Source organism: Ictidomys tridecemlineatus, chromosome 9 (assembly GCF_052094955.1).
Source record: "Ictidomys tridecemlineatus isolate mIctTri1 chromosome 9, mIctTri1.hap1, whole genome shotgun sequence".
NCBI classification, from domain to species: domain Eukaryota; kingdom Metazoa; phylum Chordata; class Mammalia; order Rodentia; family Sciuridae; genus Ictidomys; species Ictidomys tridecemlineatus.
In genome coordinates, this window is record NC_135485.1 from 73,134,029 (window position 1) to 73,151,878 (window position 17,850).

Sequence of the window (17,850 nt, forward strand, 5' to 3'; positions counted from 1 at the left end):
CTCTCCCTGGTGCCCAAGGTGGAGGGGTCTCGCACCTGGAGGGGGTAGTTTCCTTGAGCCTGGGTGCTGCATCATGCGGAGCTCCCCCTGACACCCAGGATGACAGAGTCCCCTTACCGGAGAAAGGAGTCTCCTGGAGTCAGGCTGAAGCGCCATGCAGAGCTCCCCCTGGTATCAAGGGTGGAGGGGTCATGCCCCTGGAGAGGGGAGTCCTCTGTAATTTGGGTGAAGCATCCTGAGGGGCTCCCTCTGGTACCCAGGGTGGCAGGGTTCCTTTCTTGGAGAAAGGAGTCCCCTGGAACCTGGATATACCATCCTGAGACCCCTCCACAGTGGTAGCTCTCCCTAGCACACAGGGTGATGGGATCTCCCCCATATAAGGGGGATTGCCCTGGACCCTGGCTTGGTCGGAGTAAGGAGCTCCTCCCTGCACCCAGGGTGGAGGAGTCTCGCACCCGGAGGAGGGAGTCCCCTGGACCCTGGTTGGTGTGAAGTATGGAGCTCCTCCTGGCACCCAGTGTGGAGGCGTCTCGCCCCTAGAGGGGGCAGTCCCTTTGACCCTGGCTTCAGTGATGTGTGGAGCTCCCCCAAGCACCCAGGGTGGAGGGGTCTTGCCGCTGGAGGGGGGAGTGCCCTCGACTTTGGCTGTGGAGATGTGTGGAGCTCCCCCCTCCACCCAGGGTGGAGGGGTTTCCTTCTTGGAGGAGAAAGTGCCCTTAATCCTGGCAGGGCAGTGTAGGAAGCTCCCCCTGGCACCCAGGGTGAAGGGGCCTTGCCCCAGGAGAGGGAATGCCCTCAACCCTGGCTGGGGCAGCATGCGGAGGTCCCCCTGACACCCAGGGTGGAGGGATCTCGCCCGTTGAGGGGGAATCTCCTGGAGCCTGGGATCTGCAGCCTGCGGAGCTCCCACCCTGCACCCAGGGTGGAGGGGTCCCGCACTTGTAGAGGGAGTCCCCTTGAGTCTGGCTGTAGCACTATGCAGAGCTCTCCAAGGTGCCTAGGGTGAAGAGGTTTCGCCCCCAGATGGGGGAGTCCACTGGATCCTGCTGAAGCGGCTGTGGAGCGACCCCAGGTATCCAGGATGGAGGGGTCTCGCCCTAGTAAGAGAGAGTCCCCTGAAGCCTTGGTGAAGCGGCCTGTGGAGCTCCCCACTTCACCCAGGGTGAAGGGGGTCTCTAACCTGGAGCGGGGAGTCCCCTGGAGCCTGGTTGCAGCTGCGTGGGGAGCTCTTCCAGGCACCTAGGGTAGAGAGGTCCCTCCCTGGAAGGGGGATTCCCCTGGACCCTGGGTGCAGAGGCACCCAGGGTGGAGGGGTCTACCCTCTGGAGGGGAAAGTGCCCTCAACCCTGGCTGCAGTGATTTGTGGAGCTCCCCCTTGCACCCAGATTGGAGGGGTCTTCCCCCTGGAAGGGGAGTGCCCTGGATCTTTACTGCAGCAGTGTGCTAAGCTCCTTCAGGCACTCAGGGTGGAAGGGTGCAGCCACTGGAGAAGAGAGTCCCCTGGAATTTTGCTGCAGCAGTGTGCAGAGCTCCCCCTGTCCTTAGAGTGGAGGGGTACCACCCTTGGAGGAGAAAGTGTCCTGTACCCTGGATGGGGCAGCAAACGGGTGGAGGGGTTTTGCACCTTGAGGGGGGAGTCTCAGAGCCTGGGTACCTGGACCCCCACACCCAGGGTGGAGGTGTCTCTCCTTTGGAAGAGGGAGTCCCCTTGAGCCTGGGTGCAACTTCATTCGGAGCTCTCCCCAGCACCCAGGTTGGAGGGGTATCTCACCTAGATGGAGGATTCCTTGACCCTGGCTGCTGCAGCATGTGGAGCTCCTTCCTGCATCCAGGGTGGAGGGGCCCCGCCCCTGGATGGAGGAGTACCCTCAATCCTGGCTTCTGTGGCATGTGGACCTCCACCTGGGACCCAGGTTGGAAGGGTGTCATCCCTGGAGAAGGGAGTGCCCTTGACCCTGTCTTCAGCAGCATGCAAAGCACCCCCTGGTCCCCAAGGGTGGAGGAGTCCTGCCCCTGGAGAAGGGCATCCCCTGGATTCTGTCTGCAGCAGCATGCAGAGCTCCCCCCAGCAACCAGGGTGGAGAGGTTTCACCTGTGGAGGGGGGAGTTTCCTCAAAACTGGATGCAGCGGCATGCAGAGCTTGCTCTGGCACCCAGGGTGAAGGGGTCTCGCCCCTGGAGGGGGGAGTCCCCTTGACCCTGGCTGCAGTGGCCTGCGGAGGGAGCACAGGCACCCTGGGTGGAGAGGTCTCACTACTGGAGAAGGGAGTCCACTCAACCCTGGCTGCAGCTGGCTGTGGAGCACCCCCAGACACCCAGGGTGGGGGTGTCTTCCCTTGGAGGGGAAAGTGCCCTCAACCCTGCCTGCAGTGGCATGTCGAGCTCTCCCTGGCACCCAGGTTTGAGGGGTCTCCCCTCTGGATGGGGGAATGTCCTAGATCCTAGTTACAGCATCATGGTACAGAACTCTTTCTGGCACCCAAGGTGGCGGGGTCCCGCCCCTGGAGAAGGAAATGCCCTGGAGTCTGGCTGCACCTAGGGTGGAGGGGTTCCACCCCTGGACGGAGGAGTCCCCTAGTCACTAGCTGCAGCATTGAGCAGAGCTCCACCTGGCACCCAGGGTTTAGAAGCCTCACCCCTGAAGTGAAGAAGTTTCCTAGAGGCTGGGTGCAGTGGCCTGCGGAGCTCCCTCAGTCACCCAGGGTCAAGAGTTCTCGTCCTTGGAGGGGGGAGTCCCCTGAGCCTGGTGCAGAATCAAGCGGAACTGGCACTCAGGATGGAGGGGTCCCGCCCCTGGAGAAGGGAGTCTCCCCCAACCTGGCCAGGGCATCATGAATAGATTCCCTGGGCACCTAGGTTGGAGGGGTCCCGCTCCTGGAGGGTCAAATCCCCTCGACCCTGGCTTCAGAGGCCTCCAGATCTTCCCCCTATCACCCAAGTTGGAGGAGTCTCGCCCCTGGAGGAAGACGTCCCCTCTACCCTGGCTGCAGAGGCATTTGGAGCTTCCCCTGACATCCAGGGTGAAGGGATCTCGCCCCTTGAGGGAGGAGTCTCTTTGAGCCTGTGTGCCACAGCCTGCAGAGCCTCCCACCCACCCCTGGCACCCAAGGTGGAGGAATCCTGCCCCTGGAGATGGAAGTCTCCTGGAGTCTGGCTGCAGCAGCAAGCAGAGCTCCCCCAGGTACCTAGGGTGAAGAGGTCCTGCCCCTGGAGGGGGAAGTCCTTTGACCCTGGCTGTGGCAGCATGCTGAGTTCCCCTTGCACCCTGGAAGTGGAAGTGCCATGGACCCTGGCTGCAGCGTGCAGAGCTCCCCTGTCTCCCCTGGCTCCTGGATGGGGAAGTGCACTCCACCCTGGCTGGGGCTGCATAAGAAGCTCCCTCAGGCACCCAGGGTGGAGGGGTCTCGCCCCTGGAAGAGGGAGTCCCCTGGAACCTGGGTGCAGCAGCATGTGGAGCTCTCCTCAGCACCCAGGATGGAGGGGTGTCTCACCTGGAGGGGGAATTCCCCTTGTTCCTGGCTTCTACAGTGTGTGGCACTCCCTCCTACACCCAGGGTGGAATGGACACACCCCTGGTGAAAGGAGTACCCTGGACCCTGGCTTCTGTGACTTGTGGCCTCCTATGGGGACCCAGGTTGGAGTGGTCTAGCTCCTGGAGAAGGGAGTGCTCTTGACCCTGGCTGTAGCAGCCTCTCGAGCTCCCCCTGGCACCCAGGGTGAAGGGATATCGCCTCTTGAGAGAGAAGTCTCCTTGAGCCTGTGTGCCACAGCTTGCGGAGCTCCCCCTGGCACCCAGAGTAGAAGGATCCCACCCCTGTAGAAGGGAGTCTCCTGGAGTCTGACTCCAACAGCAGATCTCCCCAGGCACATAGGGTGAAGGGGTACTACCCCTGGAGGGGGAAGTCCCTTCAACCCTGGCTGCTGCAGCATGCTGAGCTCCCCTTGGAACCCAGAGTGAAGGAATCTTGCCCTTGGAGTGGGGAGTGCCCGTGACCCTGGGTGCAGCAACCTGCAGACCTCACCAGACTTTCAGGGTGGAGGGGTCTCCCCCCTGGAGGGGGAAGTGCCATAGACCTTGGCTGCAGCATATAGAGCTCCCCTGCTTCCCAGTGTGAAGAGCTCTTGCTCTTGGACTGGGCTGTAAACTCCACCATTGCTGGGATAACATAATAAGCTCCCTCAGGCAACCAGGGTGGAGGGGTCTCGCCCATGGGACAAAGATGAGCACAGAGTAGCTTTTCTGCCAGCGCCTTAGATGCTTGATGGGTCTTTCCAACTTGAATTGATGTACCAACCAGAAATTCTTTTCACTGGGGTGACCTGAAAAGTCATTAGCAATGCAGTCCTTTATCTACTTAGCTGGGTTTAGTAGTCAGATACCAGGTTGTATTTTTTTCTCAAATAGAAAGAGCTGTGAGTTGTGCACAATTGCTTAATCTCCTCTTTGAAATTACCCTCGTTTCCTGTCTTAAATTTTTACTAAAATATTTGCTAATGGTCTTGGGAGTTGAGAAGATGATTGGATTGTTGCCTCATGTTTTGCACATTCAGGGGAACAGGAGAGCATGTGAAATAAAAGCTACTCCTGCTTTTATTAACCCCAGCTTCCTAATCACATTCAGAGATTGCTAAAGTGTTCATATTTATAAATGAGAACCCCCCGTACAGATTATACTATTTATTTCATGTTTTTCCCTTTTGTCATTCATAACATTTCTTAAATAAAATGACATCTTCTTTTTTCCATTATTATTTTAAAGGTCTCTGGGGAACAAGACTCATGGAGGAAAGCAACATTAACCGAGAGAAATACCTTAAAAGTGTTTTAAGGGAACTGGTCACATACTTCCTTTTTCTCATAGTCTTGTGTATCTGTAAGTAGTCTCTTAGCTTCCACTAATGGAAAAGTTTTGAAAATGTTTGACCTGTGAAAATTAATTAAAAAGAAGTATGTAGGCACTGGAAGCAAGTTGGCTCAAGCCAAGAGTTCTCATTTGCTTTGTTTTCAATACTGATTTAGAATTGGGTAAACTCTTTTCTATCCTCTAGAAAGCACAGATTAAAAATCAGCATATCTGACTGGCCAGTTCATTGTCAGTTGTGGTCTTTCTTTTTTTTTTTTTTTAATGAGAAGCATGGAGTCACTTGCCAAACCTGAAGAACCTAAGTTAAATGGTTTTAACATTAGATTTCATAGAAATGAATATAGTATCATCAGTATTAGGAGATCAGTGAATATGAAGTCTTCTGTTTCAGAAGAATGACTTTCCAAGTTTAACTTTCAGGAAACGCAAATAATGTTACCTGGTATTATTTTGATATACATTTAAAAGTCCCTTCTTTTGGATTTGGATATGCCGTGTCAGTGTTTCATACCAATTCTTTATTTTTTCTAAATCTTCAATAATTGTTCCACTTTACCTCAAGGAAACTTGTGCAGGCCCCTCCCACTCTCCCTACTACCATAATTCTGTTTCCATGATTTCAGCTATGTTAGATTTCTCATGTAAGAAATATGAGATTATTGTATAAAACATCCTAGAAATAAAAGCTAAAAACTCGAATAATCTATATATTACATTAAAAATTGCAAAGCAAGAGATGACATCTTAAACTTTTATGTCCCAAGCTGCTAGAAACTTTTATGTTCCAAGCTGTTTTTTACTAGGTCTAGTAAGCTTCTAACAAGTTTTACCAGGGAATGTCTTCTTTTTATATTTCCTAAGACTTTGCCTACCCAAGTGGAAATTTAAGAAAGAAATGAAGTTTTTTTAAGCTAAAACCTCTGTATGTATGAAAAACATCATCTTCTTGTTTTTTTTCACACTAAGTTTCTGAAGTTTAGTTTTAAAATATTTATTTAGGAAGAAATGTCTCATGCTTTTAAAAATGATTTTAGTCCTTTTTTTGTTTTTAAAGAAACTCATGATACTTTATTTTTTAAGAAAAAAGCTTTATTGAAGTATAATTTACAAAGCTTTATTGAAGTATAATTTAACTCATCCATTTAAATATCAAATACATGTATTTCTTTTTATAAATGTACAGAGTTGTAAAACCCTCAAATTCAATTTTAGAACATTTTCATCATCTCAAAAATATCCCCCAAACTTCCCTCTGTTGGTTGCATTTGGCAGAAAGCCCCTTTATCCTTCAAATGCTTCTGCTAACCATTACTTAGCTTTTGGTTTGCAGCATTCTACTGACTTTATTTCTTAATTTTTTGAGGGGGTTTTGTAAGGACCTGTTTGGTTTTTATGTCTTTGACTCATTACTCTACCCCCTTAATTCTGTTGCATGAATTTGGCCATGTTAGATTCCTCATGTAAGTGATATGAGATTATTTTATAAAACATGTTATCTAAGAAAGAAATGCTAAGATGCTAGAATAATCTATATATTACATTAAACATTGCAAAATAAGAGAAGACATCTTTTAAACTCTTGTGTTCTAAGCCAATAGAGCTTAGAGTACTGAGGTTGAATTTGTTTCCTGCATAGAAATGATGTTTAAATACTAAACTGCAAATAGCCTAAAATATTAACAGGTTGATTAGAACTATTAAACTTTTTCAAGCATTACCTATGCACACATATTTCTTAAGCAAAATAGGCCTTCCCTTTAAGTATATCTAGAATTATAGAAACTGCCTAAACATCAGAACTTCCAAGAAAATTAAAAAAGAAAGAAAGAAAGAAAGAAAGAAAGAAAGAAAGAAAGAAAGAAAGAAAGAAAGAAAGAAAGAAAGAAAGAAAGAAAGGATGAAATAAATTACAGTTGGCCAAGATCCACTATCCCACCTTCCAAGATATGAGTTTTCAGATGCATTAGTAAGTTTGGGAAATAGGTCAGATAAGTAAACAGAAGAGTTTAGAAAACCTGCCTGCAGTCACATAACAAATTAGTGTTTCTTACTTATTTTAGAATTTTTATATTCTTAGTTTGTTCTTTTTTACCCTAAATATACTTTTCCTTAGTTCAAAATCTACATATTTTAATACGCATAGTTTTATTTTTAGAATATTTTATCATCTCTGGTTAAGATCAGATCTTAATAGCCATATGGTCAAACTTCCATTGAATGTTAAAATTTTCCCTGCACCATCCCTTCTGAATGGCCATCATCCTGCCTCTGATTGAGGAAGAGGTCAGGTTAAAAGACCCACATTTTGGAACTAGTTTATTTCTTTGTGGCTAAGTTACAGAGTTCTTCCTTCTATCAAGCCAAAGACTTTCCTCTGTGACTCCTTCTCCTAGTTCTACCCTCCAAACTTACTGATGCCAAATACCTTTTCTATGTCTCTTCCAATCTAGCCCTTTGGATGTCTGCAGACATCCAATCTCTCTAAAGTCTTCTTCAGGATTAAGCTTTCTGGTTTGTTCAACTATTGATCCTGTGATTGTATACATGCTTTTGAGGAACTCACACCATGGTAACTCCTAGTAGCATGTGTTCTGTTTTTCAGAGTCCCTCACTATGGATATTGGGGCAGTGAGCTTCTTTCTCCAGATACTGCACTGCCTTCATGCACCCTACCATCCTATTTAGAAGGTTGCTTCATCAATGATTTTCTAGTCTCTTCACCCAAAATCATAAAGTTCTATGTCTTCTGATTAGTATTTGAGGTTTTCCCTTTCAGATTGTTTTTTTTTAATCTCATTAGATTCTGCTCATCATTCCAGTTTTTTGAAATTATTTAGATTTATTCATGTCACATATCAGCTTTATTTCAGCTTCACAGTATTAGCCGAGTTATCCTTCATGTTCTTATACTTGTAGTTGAGAAGTCAAAAAAGATTGACCTATGAACATCAGTCCATTAATCAACACCCTTTAGATGAAGTTCACTCATTGCATTATCATCCAGCTCCGTATTCATGGAAGGTTAGTGGTTTATGACTTCTTAATGCCTATCTGAATAACTCTACCATTCCTCTGATAGATCAGCTATTGACTAAATTGAAAAATGAGGATTACCAGGCATGATTCAGTCCTAATAAAGCCTTCTGTCTTCTAATGATGGAATTCTTCAGAAACCATCTTTTCAATCACTAATCTTAAAATTTCGCCATCAATATCAAATGATTATAAATTTTCAAAATCATTACTCTGTGTGAAAATGAGATCATATGCTTAACCCTATGTATGTCTGCATATTTGCATGATCAGAGTTCTTTTGTTTCATAAAGATCTGAGTTCCAGTTCTACCACTGAGATGCTAGGTAAACTTGAGTGAATTATTTAATCTTTCTGAACATTTGTTTTTTTCATCTGTAAAATACTTGTTTTGAAGATTAGAAGTAATACATGAAAAGTTACCAGGATACTATCTCTCATACAACAGCAATGATAAGTAAACCTCTAAATCATTAAAAACATCAGAATGACCAAATTAGTGAGTTCTAAGAACTATAAGGTGTTATTATTTGAACCCAGATTCCCAATTCCTTTGGAGTAGCTAAATGCCCATTAAGAGCTTATTTTTCACCTTAACATTGTTAGTTCTGTTTCCTGTTTTAAAAAAGCAGCCTACTTTGTTTGCCAAGAGGATAGAAATAACAAGTAAATTAAGTACGCCTATTTCCTATTTTAGGATTTATTCTTAGTTGAAACCTGAGGTTGATATTAATTCACTATCAAAGTACTTATCAATATATATGGATTAGTATTTTAAATAATAATGGTATCTCACTTATTTGAGTTAGATGCTGGCTGAAATTATAGGAAGGAATAAGGAGTATTTCCACAGATTTTTGCAAAAATCTTTTTTCTTTTCAGCCTCTATGATAAAAATACATCTGTCTTTTCCTTTTTCTATTCTCTTTACTCATCTACAAAGTTGTTCAACCTCTTAACTGTGGATATAATGAAAATTAAAAATCTAGTTGAATCAGTACCATAGAAATACAGTATTTCTAAAAGTCAAAGAAATTAAAATGCAGAAAAATTGCAAAGACCAAGTACAAGAAATATAACAAACTATTAATATTTTAATAAATTTTAAAGTCAGAAACCACTGGGGTGGTTCTGTAAATATTTGCAGGAGAGAAAACATAACTTTTTTCACAGAGTGGAATATGTAATCTATTTATGTGGGAAGTCTTTGACTTTAAACCCACTGGTATGCAAAGAAGTAATAAAAATGAAAGAATGAGCAACAAAAGTCACAGTAAAATCTGATAGGTCCTAGGAAAGGAGGAGCTCTTTTAAGAAGAAATATGTCTCTCCATTTTTTTATATTAGAAGGTGACTTTCCTTTCCTTCTTAAAAGAAAAAAAAAGGCATATTTCATTTTACTTGTAAAGGACTGCAAGGATGCTATAGATAGTTTGCCTGATTAGCAGCAAGTCCACACAGATTGAATTGCTGATAACTATGTTCATTGAAGTCCAGGTCAGTGGTTTATGGCCATACCAGTGGGACACCACTTCCATATCTGGTGACAAACATTCTAATAGCTTTCCATGTAGTTTTCCAAAATGGAAACATCACAGGTCACAGTCCCTAGGAAGTAACTGTTAAAGCCTTTGATGGTGGCTGGAAAACTTCTTGTCCTTTCTGGTAAATGACTAGACAAAAATTCAACTTTACAATGACAAGAAAGCAAAGATGTATAGAAATGACTTTAATCATGACCTTTTTTTCCACTTGGCATACTTTTTCATCTTTCTGGTGATGCACATTGTAAATTTTCCTCTTGTTTTGAAACAGAACAAGCAAAATGCTAGTCTAGCACTGATGTTCGCAAAAGCTTCTGCGTCAACATCTTCTATCCCTTAAATATTTCCATTAGAACTTTTTATTTACCATTTTCTTTGAAATTTTAGCCTAAACTGGATTAAACATGGGAATTTGAATAACTTTATTTCATGAACTCTCTTGTTGATTCCACAGTCTCTCTTCCATCTCTTAAAAGCCCTGCGCCAAGGTTACTGGGGATCTATTTATTGCCAAATTCCATGGGATCTTTTCAGCCTTTCTGGGATTTGGTCCTTTGACATTTAGCATTCTGGAATCTTCCTTCCCTTTTTGACTTTTATAACTTCCTCTCTTCCAGTACTCCTCCTTGTCTTATTTACTTTCTTAGTTTTCTTTGTTCTGAAACCTGTAGGCAGAGTATTCTCTGTGACTATTTTTTTCTTAGATGAATTTTCCCAAAGCAAAGCTTCAACTAGTACTGTTATATGGTGACTCTCAAGTCCTTCTATCCAGCTCCAGACCTCTCTAATGAGCTACTCATCTTGTGCCATATTCTACTAGACATCCCAATGGCAATTCTCACAGGCATCTTATCCCTAATAGTCCTCAACCTGTCTCATCACACTGCCCTTTCAAGCATGTTTCCGTCACGTCGTCTACCCAGGTGAACATTACTATCCTCTGTGAACACCTTAGCCAAAGCTCAAGAGGCATCTGAGACTCCTGCCCTTACCTCTTCAGTATCTTTCAAATATATCTTCTTTTAAACATCAATCTTGTTCCTCTTTTAACCCTCTCTCCTGAATTATTCATGTTTCATTCATATGACTGTTTACTAAATTACAAACAGATTTAGGTTCTGCCTTTAAGTGTTGAGAGCCATCCATGGTTTGGAAGTGTGTCACTGTTCATGGAGCCTTCCTCATGGATAGAGACATCTGGTATCTGGGAATGATGCTCTAAAAATGCACTTTATCTGGTCAATTGCCCAGGGAAAATGAGAATCTCTTCCCTGCTCTGCCATGGTCCACACAGTACCAGAGACAGGTGTGGCCTGCCAACATGTCAATCAACCTGCTGACTGCAAGACATCTGGAAGCAAGACTCCACCCTTTAAACATACGCCTGCCTTTCATGTACACTTTAAATAAACCACCAGAGCCATTTTCCCTTTTTCTAGTTCCAGAACCCATGTGGACTAGATCTGGCCATAGACTCTCCAATACTTAAGTTTAGTGATACGAAAGTTTAAAACTGGGAAAGAGGGTTCTCCTACAGGGAAGGCCTTCCTGAAGATTGAAGCAAGAGTGTGAGCCACCCAGATAAAGAGAGAACTTCATGAAGGTTCTGAAGCAGGAAAAGACTCAGAGCATTCCAGAAGTTGAATAAAGCCAGTTACTGGACAATGCCATCTAATGAAGATGGAAAAGTGATCATGGCCCAGACTCTATAAATTTTGTGGGCTTTCATTAGGGGCTAACAGTTTGAAGCCAGGACTTTAAAAGAGTTATACAGTTCATTTAAGTTTTAAGAAGATGACTGGATGCCAGGTAGAAGACAGTTTGGATGCATACCACTCTCCCTCTGACTTGACTTTTAGGATTACCATGCCCTGCCTCCAGGCATTAGAGCTTCTAAAACAGATTAATGCAGTTGGATTTCCCAAGGGACAAGGTGTAATCACCTCTTCTTTAAGATACAATTTTAAATATTTAGATAATGGACCAGCATTTTACTCTATGGTCTTTACTTACTTTTTTAGAACTTCCATTTCCTATAAATAATGGCACTTCAACCTCCTCAAGATTTGAGAGTCAAGTCAAAGGGGTCTGCAGCTGTAAGTTTCCCTTCCTTTCAATCTAATTGCTGCTGTTAAAGAAAAACGATGCAGTATTTATCAAGACATAGTAAGGTAGACAGGACCATCATGGTGGGTATAGGAAAGGATGCTCTAAATGCAGCATGGGCACGTGGAATTTATAGCCAAGGTTCAGGGTGGGGAGTGAGGGAATAAAAAGTTCCTAAGAGGAAATAGCAGCTTAAGGAGGATTCTGGCAAATGATGGGCCAGAGTGACCAACTGGGGGAGCTGTAGGATGAGGAACCTGATCAGATACGGGGGATGAAAGTCTTGATAAACAAATTTAGCAAATTTCTTTGCTGAAGCTGGACTTAACAAGGAAGTACGTAGATGAGCCTAAGAGAAGGGTCAGGATCTTGACAGTAGTTTGACCAAGCAAAAAGTTTTTGTCAATCCTTACTCTTCAAGATCAGCTCAGGAGCCAGATCCAGAGAGAAGCCCTGGGCCACCTCTGTCATGCATCCTCAAATGGATTGGCAGACTGGCTCATGGTCCCTCACCCTCACAGGGAGGGAGGAAGCACACAGCAGTGCTGGCATGAAGTCTTCTCACTTACTGTTGACAGCTTTCCCATTTCCATTCTCCCTTTTGTTCACTAGTGCTTCTCATTCACTAATGCACAGAATATTTCCTACAAGTTGATGACAACTAAATCAGTTCAAGCCTAATAATTCTTTGATTTATGTACAGTGCTTGGCATTTCTTTATGATGGATTTAGTTTCTAGAGTGCCTTCAAATATATGTTTTTATTATATCTTCAACATATCCCTATAAGAAGATGGTACAATATGCAGTTAGCGAAAAAGTTAAGCTTCCTGTGCAAAGTGGCCCCTTCACTTTGTGGCACATGGCCTGGAATCCAGGACCAATATGTCTTAGTTCTACCATCTTTATATCTGGGACAGTTACATTTTTATGGTATTTTGATTTCCTCTTTGGCCCACAACTAATTAAGGGAAAGAAACTTTTAAAATTGTTTCGTGACATAATATTATATGTTCATGCTATATGCATCCTTTTGTTCATTTTCATAATTTATGGTTTAAAAAATGTTGGCTTATTATGTTTTTCTGTTTGTTGTGAGGAGTTCATTTGTCTTGTGTTTTTCCTTAAAACTATAGAAATTTATTGCCTCAAGAGTTCTGAGGCAAAAAGTCTGGAATCAAAGTGTGGACAGGGCTCCCTCTGAACTGTGGGGGTCTTTGCTTGTCTCTTGTAGCGTTTGTGGTTGCTGCAGCTCTTAGCCTCCTAGGTATAGCTGCATTGCTCCAACCCTCCATCTCCATGTGGCATTCTCCCTTTCTCTCTGTCTAAACACATCAGTGTCTTCAGAAGTGTGCCCTGTTGATTTTTAATTTGGGAGATTTACTGATGTTCTTTTTGTGGCCTAGCATATTACCAAGTTTGTAAATGTTTCACAAATACTTGAGGAACAATGGGAGTGATTTCTTTTGGTTATACTTGGGTAATTCTTATCCAAAATACTTAGGACTAGAAGTGTTTGAGATTTGGGAGTAGATGTTGGTATATTTGCCTATATGTAATGAGTCATTTTGAGGATGGTACCCATGTTTATATATACCTTATACACATACCCTGAAGATAATTTTATACAATATTTGTAATAATTCTGTTCATGAAATAAAGGTTCATAGCATGGAATTTTCCACTTGTAACATCATATCAAGCCCTCAAAAACTTACAGATTTTGGAACAAATTTAGATTTCAAATTTTTGAGTTACAGTTACTGTATGAAGTTTTATATTTGTATAGTGAGTCATGTGTTCAGTTCAGACACTCCATATGCCTAGATAATTTTCATCTACTTTCTCTGTCAAAGATGGAAAGATGTAAGGTTAAGTTTCTATGATCTTTGCTAATTCTTACACTACTTGCAAGTATTAGTTTGTATTTGTTGATGATTTGTTATTCAATACACATGAATTCATGATACTTAAATTATTGTGTATGGTACCATTTTCAATATACAATAACTTTATATAACTCAGTGTTTTCCTTATAATCTTTTTTGTCATATTCTTAATCCACTTAATAACTTTAATAATATTTTGTCCCTATTTTCTTTTCAACTCTACATTGAATGTTTCTTATAAAAATACTAAATATGCTTTTTTTTTTCCTTTTTTAACCAATTATTTAAAACCTTGTTGTCTAGTAGGGGTTTAACCTATTTCAAAATTATTAGTTGTGCAAGATTCTAAGACACCAAGACCCATAGTCATGATCCCTAGAGCCATATATTTAGAATGGAACATAGCTAAAATCCGGATCCAAATCATCTGAATCCAAATTCAAGGGTTGTTGAGCAGCCACCAACATGGACTCAAGGCTGTGGCTCACTCCTGGAGTGTGTAAAACTGCCACTCAAAGACATCACATGACAGCTGAGTGTGGTGGTGCATGCCTGCAATCCCAGCTACTCAGGAGGCTGAGGCAGGAGCATTGTAAGTTAGAGATTGGGCTCAGCAACATAGAAATACCCTGTATCAAAAAGTAAAGAGAGCTGTGAGTGTAGCTCAGTGGTAGAGCAACCCTAGCTCCAATCTTCAGGACAGGGAGTTTTTTTTTTTGTTTTTTTTTTTTTATAAAAAAAAAGGAATATGTAGTAGTTCATTCTAGGGCCTGGTGCAAAAAAGGGGCTGACCTGATGAAAGGTCTGTTAAAATACTCATCCTTCAAATTGAGAATGTGTTGTTTTCCTGGCTGTCCAGCAGTTGGTGCTACACAAGCAGGAGAAGCTTTCTTCCCTTTGAGTGAAGGTGTGGATGCCAATATAAATCCTGAGAATTTAAAAGGCAAAACTCAATATTGGGTCTTATATACATGAGGAAAATGAAAGATAGGCATATTTAAAATCACTGGCTAAAATACTTAAATTTACACATAAAACAGGATCATATTTAGAATTCAGAAGGTTTAAGCTATCAAAATTCATTTTTAAAAGCAACGACAAACCCATAGTCTAAAAAAAAAAAACTCTTTCACAATATTCTTTATTCACTCATCCAAAGGAATTATAATTTCATGTTAACTAAAAACAATCAAATTAATCATTTAGTTGGCTTTAGGAGCCTTCATTACTTACTCTTTCATGTTATCTTTGCCCCATTAATTGGTTCTGGATCCATATAAGGCTTCTGCAGAGTGTATTGTACCTGTGTCTACCTCTTGGTGGTATCTGGGCAGACAGCACATCCCCTGAAATGCTATAAACTCCTATCCTGAAGGAAGAGGTCACCTGTTTGTCTTCATGTTTAGTACCTGTTCTGTCAATGTTAATAGATTAGAATTATAAACCTTTAACGAGGATCCAGTACATTTTGAAAGGTAGCAACTCGGACAACACTCAGAGAAGACTGTTCTTGTCCTTAGTACTTCAGGTCATAGGATGACAGGTGAGGGAGCCTGACCAAGGGTCAGGAAATTATTCATACTTCTTTTATGTATTATTTAATTGTCCATATGTGTATATTTCTTGCTGATTGCTTGGGATGAGCTTGATTGTACTGAATCACTATTATCAATTCCTCTTGTTTAATAATCTGCATTTTTATATGCTGAAAAGGTGAAGAGGGCTATAGGAGAGATTGATTAAATAACACTGAATCCCAACATAATGTAAGTTTAATATACATTTTGTGAAGCCTGAAGATTATTATAAAGTCAGGTAAGTGTTAATCATCTGCTGGGTGTTCAGAGCTGTGTTCAAAAGAAATATAACACATATTTTGTCCCCTTGAGGCTTTTTGTGAGTAAATTATGGGAAGTGTACCATATTGCACTTATAATAATTAGAACCCAGTGTGAAACAATACTTCTTAAATTGCTGAAATTTGCAATAGATAGAGTGTAGCAACCCAGCAGGGAGGAAGAATCACCATGATTGGACATTTGTTAAGTGTCAGGCATGTAGTGCTAGATAAAACTTATTTTTGTGTAATTATCAGAAACTCTCATGGAATAGCTAATTATCCCATCATACAGAAGAGAAACCTGAAGCTCATGAAGTTTAAGCCACCTGCTCAGTGTGGGTAGTAAGGAGCATGGCCAAGAGTCAAACCCTGATTTACATTGATCTCACAAGTTTATAAATTATTTTCCCACCTTTTCTAGACCATTCAGTGTGATGAGTGAGTGTTCATGGGTTAGGATAGGTCTGTAACAGTGGGCCTCCAGGGAGAGAGATGGTGAAACAAGGTGATAATTCAATTTGAATGAAGAGGCTCTTTGAAGAGTTGTGGCAGCAGTAAGGGAATTAGCACTGGAGATGAGGCACTCCGGGGAAGGTTACCACCTCCAGGATGGAAGAGACTCTGGGAGGGAATGGCCTGGCAAAAAACGCAGTGTATCTGTGGGAGAAGATTCCACCAGAAGCTGTGGCCAAGATACAGGATCCTTTGCTAAACTATATCAGATGGTCAGAATGGAGCATATGAGTAGAGGGAAAAACCCAGACCTCTGTCTCCTCTGAGCTACCCGGTCAGATGCAAAGCCTCACAGGTGATCCAGTTCACAGTGGTCACTCTCAGGAAATGAGCAGGGAAATAGAAATGGAAAGTTCATCTGAGGGAGCCAGAGAAGGGCCTTTCCATGTTATCCCCATAGCATGGACACAGACATAGCTTGAGGAGCTTGGCACTGGTCCTTTTGAACCTGTGCACATCAGACTCACCAGTGGTCTGACATAGGACCACTCTATGGGAGATGACAAACTGGCACATTGGAAACCATCAAGTAAAATGATCTGATCTTAACGTGATGCTCAATGATGAACCAATTTTGTTTCACAGTGGTCAATGTTAATGTTAAATGTGTTTTATAAGCCAAAGATGTAGACATGTCCTAGAAGAATGATGTAGAAAGGAAGGCAAGTGTAAAAAAGACCTAATATGGATGTTTGTCCATTCAAAATGTTCATCAACCAGGCATAGTCCACCTGTGGAAGCTGTAAGCTTTGCAAATGTGTGTGCAGGTTGCCTTGTGGAGCTCATTTGGCTCTTTCTGTGTTCCAGTGACCTATGGCATGATGAGCTCCAATGTATACTACTATATCCGGATAATGTCTCAGCTCTTCCTAGACACCCCATTGTCTAAAACAGAGAAAATGAACTTTAAAACTCTTTCTTCAATGGAGGACTTCTGGAAGATATTTTCAAATAACTTTGAAAGTACATATTTATGCCTTAACTTTGTTTATTTGGCCTCAGAATTTCACTGCATGTATTTCTTCAGGGCCTGCTGAGTGTTTACTACTTTGTGAGATGTTGTAAGTCATGGTGAGTTCTTCAAATCTACTGCTGCTACCTTCAAAGAAGGATAAAGTTAAGATTTATTGAGATCTTTGCAGATGCCTTATGCCACACTGGGTATTTCATACCTTCCCCATTTAATCCCCATGGTAATTTACAAGGTCAATACTGCTACTGTCTCCAGTTTGCAAATGAGATTCAGGTGTTTAAATGTGCAAGGTCACTTGGCTGGGGAATAAGAGACTTGTTCCTACTATGACAGCCACTTTTCTGTGCCAGTTTATTATTCATTCAGCCATTCATGGTTCAGTAAACATTGAGAATCAGGAGAGCATTTTGGTTGCTCTGTGTTGCTTGGATTTTGTGTTTTGTCTTTGTTGGTGATGACATGTATCCCCAGCTCATGGGATGATGTTTAATACAAGGGAAGCATATTCTTTCAAAGGTTTGCCAATGTAAAATTCAACCCAGTCCCTTTCCCAGTGTCACAAATTCAACCATAGTAGCAGAGCATAAGCAAAAAGTTATATAGAACAAATTTTAAGCCAATCTGGGCAATACGGTGCTCAGTGTCTAAGAAAATCTGATGGAAATGGAAAGAAAATGATTGATTCTCCATGGTGAGATTGAGATACTTTGTAAAATTCTGACTAACCTCTGGGTAAAAACTGTTGATTTTAAGCATAAAAAAATTGAGTCATGGGAATCTATTAATAAATAACAGTACTTGGCATCAAAAGCACATTTGTATAATATTAACATTTGCCCCCTCAGTGGAACTGGTTGCTGTCTCTGCTGATCATCTGATAAAGATTATATGCTGAGAAGTGGCTAGATCTCTCTTCCCTTGGGGTGTAGCTCCTTGTACAAACTAACAAGAGATTTCTCACATATATGCAATTCTGTGATAATAAATTCTAAGCTCTAAAGAGGAGGAGATATGTTGAAAGGCTCCCTTAGAGCAGGAGTCCAGACATTTAAAAAAAAATCCACCAGATGATAGGCTGACAATTGACA

General features: G+C 42.3%; 1 pseudogene; it reads left to right on the plus strand.

The window, feature by feature from the left end:
* The first annotated feature begins 1,081 nt into the window (after nt 1-1,081).
* LOC144366453 (polycystin-2-like) overlaps nt 1,082-17,850 on the plus strand; it is a 45,180-nt pseudogene continuing 28,411 nt past the window's right edge.